We start from the raw sequence: 11,561 nt of genomic DNA, 5'->3' as shown, positions 1-11,561 counted from the left end.
TTGAAAGCATTTAGCAGAAAATGCAGAATCTATTCAAATACCTTTCAAATTTGTTTCCCCTCAAAATGTTTGCAATTCGATGTTCTATGTGGATTTCTGATACTTAACAAGGGAATTATCTTTGTTCCTAATTTCAGAATTGGTGAAATAGTATAGTCAGTAGCACTATCAAACAGTATTTTCTGATAGAAGCATTGCTTGATTTTTTATAAATATGCTTCTATTGTATGGATTGTAGATGGTTTGCAAAAGTGTCAGACAATTTTCCTGTATCTGTCACCTGAATGCTAGGATGGCAGAAATGTGGAACCATACTTTCTTAATTGTCATGATGATACTGTTGGACATTGCACAGGTTTGTCAAGGTTATTAGGTGGATTTTTGCAGGTGTATCTCTCAAATAACACTAATGTAAGAAATTTGGAGGCAGTTGAAGGGAAGAAAAGAATTTTTTTTTTGTGAGAACCTAGTTTTACCATTCATTTGATAGGAGAAGCTTAAAACAGTCCTTCTCAATAAAACTAATTTTAATTTTCTATAAACTGTGAATAACTTAAAAAAGATTTGAGATATTCAATGTAGAGACTGGTGTGTAGTAATTGTTCAATAAATATTAGTTTCTTCCTTCCCATTCCCATTATTAAAAATTCAATATTCTGCTTTATTTCTAGTTGATCTGAGACATTTGCCTTAAGGAACAAACTTAACCAGAAAGAAAAGAAGGATTTTATTCATATGTTTACAAGTGCTTCCTAAGGAATGTGAAATTTGTTACATTTCAAGTAAACAATTTCATTATGATATGAGCCTCATGCAAAAGATCTATAATTGGTTTTATTTGAAACATTAAACTATAATGACTCACTTAAGTCCAAACTATTGAGCTAAAATAAACTTGTGGTGAGAAACAGTCACAAAAATCTCCATTACACATCTATTAGTGCACAAATTGTTTTTATAAAGCACTGCAAAACAAACATGTTGATTAGCTAAAAAGTAGTAGTCATGCTTAACAAAATGTTAATCTTTTATATGAGCAAACAGCTACATACAGTATTCTGTCAAATAGAATTTTTACCCCTTAAAATTCTTGTAATTATTTTGAAACCGTGACTATCAGTAAAGCTAAAAATTTATATAAAGTTTCTTTTCCTGTGCCCAAATTGGAAACACATTTATTTTCTCATTAGAAATTGAACTTTCTGTCTGTATGTTTGTTTCAGTGGATAGTTAGATTATTAACAGTTGAGAACAAAAATTCACAGAATCAGATTAGAAAAGAGAAGCCCAAATCAAGGCATGTGTAAAGCATAAAAATATAGAAGATCATAGGAAGAGATAGCAGGATGACCTCAGGCTTATGGTGAAGGTAGAACAGTGAGGTTTCTGTTGACAAGCCAGTTTTGGAATTGTCACTCTTCTAAACTAGGGTTACTGTTTCAATAGAACTACTGATGTGATATTCAATAATACTGTGGTCAGGAAGACCTATTTGTAAAGTGAAATCAGAAAGGCTACATGGTGAAGAGATTCTACAAATGCATGCAAGTTTATAATGACAAAATTCTCATCATTTTTCTTAATTCTTTTTAAACAGCAGCCTATTTTTGTCAATTTCATTTAGCATTGTTACTTGTAGCCAAATTAAGCACAGGTTGTTACATACAAACATAAAAATTTTATATTGGTGTGCAGTAGTAAGCACTGTGTTATGGTCTTGTCCTAGTGCAAAACCCATAAAATAGGGGAGAAGGAAAGAAGGAGAATGTTATGAATGAAAAAAGAAGTAAACAGGTGTAAGATCATTCTCTTAATATACTTATTAATGAAACCAGCAGCATTCAATTCATCAGGCATTGTAGACAAAAGAATGAATTAGAAGCCCCATGTGTAGAATAATATTTTTGATGAAGGTCAAAAGGATATAAACAATTTAAAAATATAGTCAGAATAATCATTAGCAGATTTTTTTTTTGATCGTGGGGCTTGCACTCCGGGCTTGGGCGCTGTCCTTGGGCTCTTTAGCTCAAGGCAAGCGCTCCACCTCTTGAACGACAGAGCCACTTTTTGTTTTCTAGTGGTTTATTGGAGATAAGAGTCTCAGGGAGTTTCCTGCCCAGGCTGGCTTTGAACCTCAATCCTCATATCTCAGCATCCTGAGTACCTAGGATTACAGGCGTGAGCTACTACTAGCAGACCATTTTTTAACAATGAGAATCTCTGTTCTGGGCTGTGCTATTCGGGAAGGATTGATGAATAGTTGCTGCTCTTCAGGATAAATGTGTGTCTGTGAGTTTGTATAATATCAAAATGGAAAAGGGATACAAAAGAGAAAGAATTTCATTAAAGTTATTGTAAAATTCAGCATCAATATAAGGGGATGGACAAGACACGGAAGGTACATATATATATATATATATATATATATATATATATATATATATATATATATATATATAAATATATGTGTCTGTGTATATGTATATATATATGTATATATGTGTATATATATATATATATATATATATATATATAGTTTACCCTCTAACACAAAATTATTATCTACATAACACAACTAGAATAGATGGAAATCTGCAATATCAAAGATTCTATTTCCAGTTGTTGGAACCACTGTATGTAGTGTCAGAAATCTTGCTATTTCTTACTCCCTGTTAAAAAAAAAGTAATGATAACTTGCTATCTCTAATGAAATACAAAAATATCAGACAAAGGAAAATGAAGTAAATGTACATGCATATATACATTTATGATGATCAGTGTAAGTAAAAATTATGGCTTATTTTGAAATGAATTCCATGGGCAAAATATGGAAATTTAGATTTTAAAGAATACTTATGTATTGAACAAACTTTAGTGAATCTGTCATGATTTCTAGAAAACATACTGGAAACAAAAATCTTAAAATTTTTCCCTGAGGAAAAATTGATAAATGTGGAAACAATTACTTTAACTCAGTCTTCAAGAATTAACTCCCACTCTGTGCCATACCCTTTTTTTTTCTTTCCTCTTCCCTGTAGGAGGTCCAGAGATAGAGATGATACTTTGCAAAAATCTCCATTTATTTTTCAAAATTTCTATATTTTACAGGTAATAGGAGAATAACACATTGGAACTTGATCTATATTACTTGTAATGCTGTCATGCAGAATTTTCCATTTTCACTCTGACAAGTGGTACCGTATTCTGAAGATTTTTAGTTGTGAATCATTTCAGACACTTCTGCACTGCTTCAAGACAAAGATGTCCTGGTTTCATTTTGTTCCATCCCAAAATGTAAAAAAAAAAAAAAAGTAGAGAATTTCAACCTTTGTAAAAAGTATACAAAGTGAAAAATACAACTCATATACAAATGTCAGAAAGACAATGCTTCAGTTTACAATTTCATGCAGTTTTGGAACAGAGTATGGTTTCCACTTATTCAGGTGAGTTAGAGGCTACATTATTTTCATTTGCCCTTTTATTTCTGTTTCCAGGAATATAGTTTGTTCTCAATGTGAAGATATGTATGTAATAATAAAAGTTAGGGAAGCCTGGGAAGGTGACTCAGTGGTAAGGAGCTTGCCTTGAATTTATGAGATGCTGGGTTTGATTCCTCAGCACCACATACACAAAAAAGTTGGGAAGTGGCACTGTTGCTCAAATATTAGAGCACTAGCCTTGAGCAGAAGAGCTGAGGGACAGTGCCCAGCCCCAGAATTTAGGCCCCATGACTGAAAAAATAGAATAGAATTTAGATCATCTGTTTTCTAAAGAAATTCAAGCCCTTATAACTTTGGGAGAGTTCAATAACAGATGGTTTTGAGGTTTAAACCCAAGTTTTGTATTTGCTAAGCAGTTATTCTACCACATGAGTCACACCATCAAGCAAAAGTATATTATTCATTAAAACATATTCTAATTGTCTAGTACAAGACAGACAGAGATGTCTATGCATCACAGGAAAATACAAATATTATACCTGATTGGCATAAAAATAATTCTCTCAATTGTGAATAAGTTAAGGACTTCGATAGAGGGAAATAACCCTGAACTGTCTATCTGTGGACGAGGTAGTAAAGCATGGGCTTAGATGTGAAAAGAGACAAGATATACGATACATTCTAGGCTGATCCAAGTGGAAATTAAAGGACTCATAGGTCAACTCACACCTGAATTTGTTGAGCTGTTGAAAGTGCATAGTGGTGCTGTTCACCTGAAATAGCCTCTGATCTAATTTGATGTCTGCAATGTAAGCTCAACGCTATCCAGATTTTTTAAGTCAGTGCTAGAATGAACAATAACTGTCTGCATGGAAGGGTAAGATGTACAGAACTTAGGAGTATGGGGAAACTTTTGGAAATATAGTGGAATCCTGCATCAATCTAGGTGCAAAGTGGGATGATTCTGTCCCTGCCTCCCAACGCGACATTTGATAATACCTGGAGGGATTGTGTGTGTGTGTGTGTGTGTGTGTGTCCCTGAAACAGTGCCATATAGAATGCTTACTGCATGCTGAGCCAGAATAGCGGAGGTGAGGGGTGGGGCATGGGAATGCAGGAAAAGGGAACTAAGTAGGGAAGTGGGTGACAGGATGGTGGAGAGAAACATAGGTTTTAGAGTAAACAAGCAGCACATTCAATGGCACAGTGTTGTAACAAATCAGCAGTCAGAACCCGGGTTCTAATGGTCCTGAATCAAGAAGGAGGGGGGAAGCTAAGAGCCACTACTCAGGTGATACTTCATTTTAAAGACCATGGACTATGAGAATTAGGGAGGTACTAAGCTACAACGTGAAAAACTATTAAAAAAAAAACTAAACTAAAAATACCAGTGAGATTTGGGGCAAGGATGTTAGATAAGATTGACGCTTGATAGGAGCTTGGTCCACAGGTAACAGAATGCCTTTGGAGGAAACACTCACCTGCAGACACACATCAGCTGACTTGCTCAGCTCAGGGGTGCTCTGAAATTTAGTTTAGAATCTCACTGTCCAGTCAATGTCTATGTTGGTGGACAAATGCCTAAAAGCTCAGATTGTGATAAAATTTCGAGACAGGGGCTTTGCTAAGGTAAGAAAAATATAGTATATAAAAGAAAATGAGTGAAAAGAGGAAAAAGAAAAGACAGGAGGATAGAAGCAATTTTGAATGGAAAGATAAGCACTTGAGATAATACATAACATGAGCCACGAGTAGCCAAAAAAAGGCAGGGTGGGAGAATCAGTCAGGAAGGCAGGAAGGAAAGTAACAAGGAAGATGAAATTCTGATATTGATTTTGTCACTCATTGTTACTAATAAGTTTGGGAACGTGGCAGAAAATGGACCTTTTCCTAGCAAATATTGACATGCCGAAACTAAACCAAGATGAGTTAAACCATCTTAATAGTGCCATATAAAGCATTGAAATACAAACAATAATAAAAGACCTCCCATCTAAGAAAAGCCTAGGACCTTTTGGCTTTACAGCAGAATTCTACAAGGTCTTCAAAGCAGAGCTCACACCAATTCTCCTCCAACTCTTCAATGAAATTGAAAGAGAAAGTTCACTACCGAACACATTCTATGAAGCCATCATAACCCTTATCCCAAAACCAGGCAAGGACTCATCAAAGAAAGCGAAGTATAGAACCATTTCTTTGATGAACATTGATACAAAACTTCTCAACAAAATTCTGGCAATTGACTTCAACAATTCATTGAAAAACATCATACACTATGATCAAACAGGATTCATTTCAGGGATGAAAAACTGGTTCAATATACACAAATCAATTAATATAATTCATCATATCAACAGCAGCAAGGAAAAGAACCACATGGTTATCTTAATAGATGCAGAAAAAGCATTTGACAAGATCCAACATCCCTTTATGATGAAGGTTCTGGAAAAATTAGGAATCCATGGACATTCCTCAATACAATAAAGGTTGTATATGACAAACCTACAGCCAGCATTATACTTAATGGTGAAAAACTAAAGACATTTCCTCTTAAATCGGGAACAAGAAAAGGATGTCCATTCTCTCCACTTCTCTTCAATCTAATTATTAGAATGCCTAGCGACAGCAATAAGACAAGATACAAACATAAATGTGATCCAAATAGGGAAAGAAGAAGTAAAACACTCCCTCTTTGCAGATGACATGATCTTGTAATTAAAGAATGCCACAGACGACACTCACAAATTACACAAGCTGATTCAAAACTTTGGCAAAATAGCAGGCATAAAATTAACCCTCAAAAATCAATAGCTTTTCTGTATGCCAACAATGAGAAAAGTGCGGGTGAAATTAGGAAAGCAACTCCATTCGTAATAGCCCCACAAAAAATAAAATACCTAGGAATTAACTTAACCAAAGAAGTGAAGGATCTTTATGATGAGAATTTTAAAAACCTGAAAAAGTAAATCAAAACAGAACTTAGAAAGTGGCAAAAACTCCCATGCTCCTGGTTTGGAAAGATCAACATCGTGAAAATGGCAATACTTCCCAAGCCTATCTACAAATCCAATGAGATACATATCAATATTCCAACCTCATTCTTCAAGGAAATAGAAGTAGCAATCCAAAAATTCATATGGAACAATAAAAGACCCAGAATAGCAAAAACGATCCTCAACAGAAAGAACAGTGCTGGAGGAATAGCAATAACAAATTTCAAACTCTAGTATATACCCATACTAATCAAAACTGCTTGGTACTGGCACAAGAGCAGACCTCAGGACCAATGGAATAGAATTGAAAACCCAGAAATGAACTTAAAGACCTATCGCCATCTAATCTTTGATTAGGGAGCTGAAAAAATACAATGGAAGAAAGACAGCCTCTTCAGTAAATGGTGCTGTCAAAATTGGTTAACTACTTGTAGAAAACTAAAGCTAGATCCTTACATATCACCCTACACCAGAATCAACTCCAAAGGGATCAAAGACCTCAGAGTCAAATCAGACACTGTGAAAACGTTACAGGATGAAATAGGAGAAACCCTAGGTCTCTTTGTCACAGGCCAAATTTTCTTAATGGAGACCCAGAAACACAACAAATCAAAGAAAGTTTGGACAAATGGGATTGCATGAAATTGCAGAGCTTCTGCATGGCAAAGGACATACCTAGCAAGAACAATAGAAAGTCCATAGATTGGGAAAAGATCTTCACTAGCCATACAACAGACAAGGTCTCATATCTAAAATATACCTGGAACTCAAGAAATTAAATCCCTCAGCAACAAATCTTCAAAGAAACAACTGCCCAATAAATAAGTGGGCTAAAGACTTAAAGAGAAACTTCTCTGAAGAGGAAAGAAGGATCTCCAATAGACACATGAAGAAATGTTCAACCTCTCTAGCCATAAAAGAAATTCAAATCAAAACAACCTTGAGATACCACCTCACTCCAGTTAGAATGGCTATACTCAAGAACTCTAATAACAACAGATGTTGGAGGGGATGTGGACAGAACGGAACCTTATGCATTGTTGGTGGAAGGGTAAACTTGTTCAATCACTTTGGAAACTAGTATGGAGGTTCCTCAAAAGGCTCCACATAGAGCTCCTCTATGACCCAGCAATCCCACTTTTGGGAATTTACCCAAATGATCACAAACAAGACCACACTAAAGCTACCAGCACAACTATGTTTATTGAAGCATTATTTACCATACCTAAGATATGAAACCAACCTAGATGCCCCTCAGTACATGAATGGATCAAAAAAATGTGGTATATATTCACAATGGAATTCTATGCCTCCATCAGAAAGCATGACATTGCCCCATTTGTTAGGAAATGGAAAGACTTGGAATAAAATCATATTAAGGGAAATAAGCCAGGCCCTAAGAAACATAGGTCCCATGGTTTCCCTTATTTGGAATAACTAGTATAAGTTCCCGAATACCAAAAATGATCCTTAACAGAAATCAGTGAGATTTTTATTTTGAATTAACATCAAAAAATTAGAAGATGAACTTTGATTCAAGTGGTAGAGAACCAGTGTTGAGCAGAAAAAAGTCACAGATTGTGCTTCAGCCCTTAATTCCACCCTCAGAACCATCAAGCACACACACACACACACACACACACACACACACACACACACACACACACACACACAAATACACTTTCAAAATAGTGTCTGTTAATACTAGGTCCACAGTGGCCCAAACGCTATGTCTTCCTTGGTAAATCATGTCTGCATTGTCACATTAATTATTTTTGCTCCACTTAGTGGAAATCAAGTCTAAATATTTCCTCAGCTTTCGTCCTATGTAGAGGGAAAACTATTCATTTTTTTAAGAAATGAATGGAATCAGGTCATGATTTTGTATTTTTTGTCAGTAATGGGGCTTGAACTCTCCGCCTGACAGCTGTACCTCAGCTTTTCAGCTCCAGGCATGCACACTACCAATTGAGCTACAGCGCCAATTCCGATTTTTCTGGTGGTATATTTGTGTCACGTACTTTGCTGCCGGGGCTAGCTTTGAACCGCGATCCTCAGATCTAAGCCTCCTGAGTAGCAAGGATTACAGTTGTGAGCCAGGTTATGACCGGCAACAGGCCAGGTCATGAAATATTTTTATGTTTAGCGTGCTTCATTGTGGACGTGAATAGGCAGTGGTCAGTAAAGACCATGCTGCAATGTTTAGAGGGTAGAAATGTGATAGTTTGTGAAAAGGAAATAATATGATTTTTCATTGCCTTTTTCATTATTTTGTTTTCTGAGCATATAGAGAGATCCTAGACATAAAAACAATGCCAATCATTTTTACCATGGGATTTGTGGGCATTACAGATTGCTAAAAGGCATCACTGATATAAAATAGTGTGTGTGTGTGTATGTGTGTGTGTGTGTGTGTGCATAATTTATTTTTGTATCATGCCTTAGGGAGCTTCAAATCAGGGTCATTGTCCCTGACCTTTCCATTTTTCTTTCTTTTTTCTTTTTTTTTTCTTAAAGCTAGCTATCGAATATAACCACAGCTCCACTTCAGCATTTTGCTGTTTAATTAGACATTAGAATCTCACAGATTTTATTGTCCATGCTAGGTCTGAACCATCATTCTTAGATCTTAACCACCTCCATAGCTAGAATGACAAGTATAAGCCACTAATGACAGGAAATTACTTTTAATTTTATTGTCAAGGGATAGCTTCTGTATAGATTTTGTCTATAGGAAGATCCTTACAAATTCCTTTCCAAACTCTGATAACCAACATGTTTATTAAGAATTCCTACTTGGAGTACGGCCCTCAAAATAGAAAGTGGACAAAGTCGGCAAAACACTAAGTAAGTGTCTGGTATAAGTTTATTAATCTACAATCCTCTGTCATGACCTCAGAGTAGTGAGGATTCAGATATCAGCCTCGAGGAAATTGGGTTTTACGTCTGTTGGTATTCTCAAACCTAATTACAATTAAACACGTACAACTCATTATCTCAGGCTTTAAAAGTTTAAGAAAACATTAAAGAATATATGTTGTGAACACTGAATGTTTGAAATGATTGTTGATACTTATTGTAATACAATCACTCAAACTTGCTTATATCATGCAAAATATATCACAGAGGCGTTTTTAAATGTTAAGGATAAATGGAATGTTTCCCCATGAATTTCCAAAATATTTCCCAACTCTGCTGGCTCACATTCTGTCTTTGCTTGTGAAACATAGATCTCATTTAGTATTCTTTCTTAAATATTAAAGGGATGAAATACTTTATAGAAGGCATAATGCTTTGTCATACTCACTAGAAAGAATTTCTCAATGCAGTTCTCATAAATTCTAAGAGCAGAGATTTCAAGAGTCTTGAAGGGTCTACTGTATGATCATTCACTTTCTTCAGTAAAATATAAAAACCAAGTGACCTTTGCTACTCTAATCAACCTAAGACATTCTTTCCTCAAAAAATGGAAATGATACTATCTTCCCTACTACTGTTATTCTTTAAATCATTTTTCTCAAATTTAGAGTATTTTCTCAAATTCATAGTATTTCTTGGAATTATCAGTGATTTTTTAAATTATCCTGTAATGCAAGTAGATTCTTCCAATATAATATACATTCCATGCTTTGACCCTCTTGGATATTAGACCTTCTTTCATTAGTGTAATTCCTTTCACACCTCAAGTTCTAACCACTATCTTGTTCTCTTTTAAGCTCACTCTACAGCAGCAATTCAGATTATGCCTTTGAGTTCTAATGATGTATTAGAACTATACTATATGCTAATATACTTTGTTGATTATGTCTCCTATAGCACTCATCTGAGCAATTTCTCCACAGATATTGTTAAAAAAATTCTTTATTAAGCAAGTTATCTTATTGTAAACTTATTTTATACGCTGAGGATTATTCTACATGGAATTGCGTACTTACTACCAGTAGAACAATAAATGTAACTTTGTATATCTTCTTTTAAGTCAGAGAAGATTTTACATGGAGTCAATACATGAGTACTAATTTTCCAAAGGCTAACATTCATTGCCTTATTAGATTTGGATTGATATACTCAAGGGAACAGTAAGGCTATTTATCTCTGAAGTAATAAGTTAGATTAATCAAATATTAAACCTATTATCAAGTGTTTAAAATATCTGCACTATATTATTCCTCTTCTTATAACTTTTTTCTGAATTTCAATGTAAGAGAAGGATCAACAACTACATGTTCTTCCAAGCTGGAAGTTACAAAGCACCTAACCTTTTTCTTGTAAAGCCTTTAAGTTTTTTCCATTTAACCTTTTCACAGGCTGCATACCCAGATGGATCTCATTTAAAGCCCATCACCTGATAAAGCTGAAAACATTGAGATCAGGAAGTGCAAAGACACAATGTATGCTTAGAATGATGTCTCCTTTTGCAAAGAAGATCAAAATACTCTTAACCATACTCATCTCGAATCATTGTTTATCTTCAAGAATTTAGACTTAGATATTGAATGGAAAAATCAGAAATGTTTTGAAATTGATTTTGTAATTATGCTCTGGAAGGATCACCAAAATTTTCATTGTCTGTTTAAAATGCCCTTTTTAGGGTTCTGGAAAGATGGTGGAGGAGAAGCTGGAGGCTAAACAAGCTCTCGCATAGAAAACAGTCTTAGAGTTCCAGTGAACAGTCCTAAACCAGAGAATCACACCAAGTGTGTCTTCACAGGACAGAGAGTTAGGCCAGAGAGAGAAAATACAGGCAAGGAGACAGCCCTGAGCACTTGCTAGCAGCCACTGTACCTGAATCACAGTGAGTCCGGGACAAAGGAGCCAGACGCGGCAGGAGAGTGGATTCTACTCAACACCAGCAAGAAATGACAAGGAGCAGACATCTTCATCCTGCAGTTCACAGACCAGAGACGACCCAGGAACCAAGACTCGGAGTGAGTAGAAGCCTAACGTCCTCACTCCTTCTCAGGGAACAGAGGAGGGAAGGCCACCCCTCCCCACCCCAGTACGGGAGATCTCCATCTTGGATACCAACAAAGCTCGGCAGAGCTGCTAGCTCCAACTCAGGCCTAGGAATAAATCTAGAGTCATGTAGCAGGTCACAAGAGCCTAACCTGACCTGCCAGATTCAGCT

Source organism: Dipodomys spectabilis, unplaced genomic scaffold, assembly GCF_019054845.1.
Source record: "Dipodomys spectabilis isolate Male_0828 unplaced genomic scaffold, ASM1905484v1 ptg000372l, whole genome shotgun sequence".
NCBI classification, from domain to species: Eukaryota; Metazoa; Chordata; class Mammalia; order Rodentia; family Heteromyidae; genus Dipodomys; species Dipodomys spectabilis.
Note: the sequence above shows the minus strand (reverse complement) of the source record.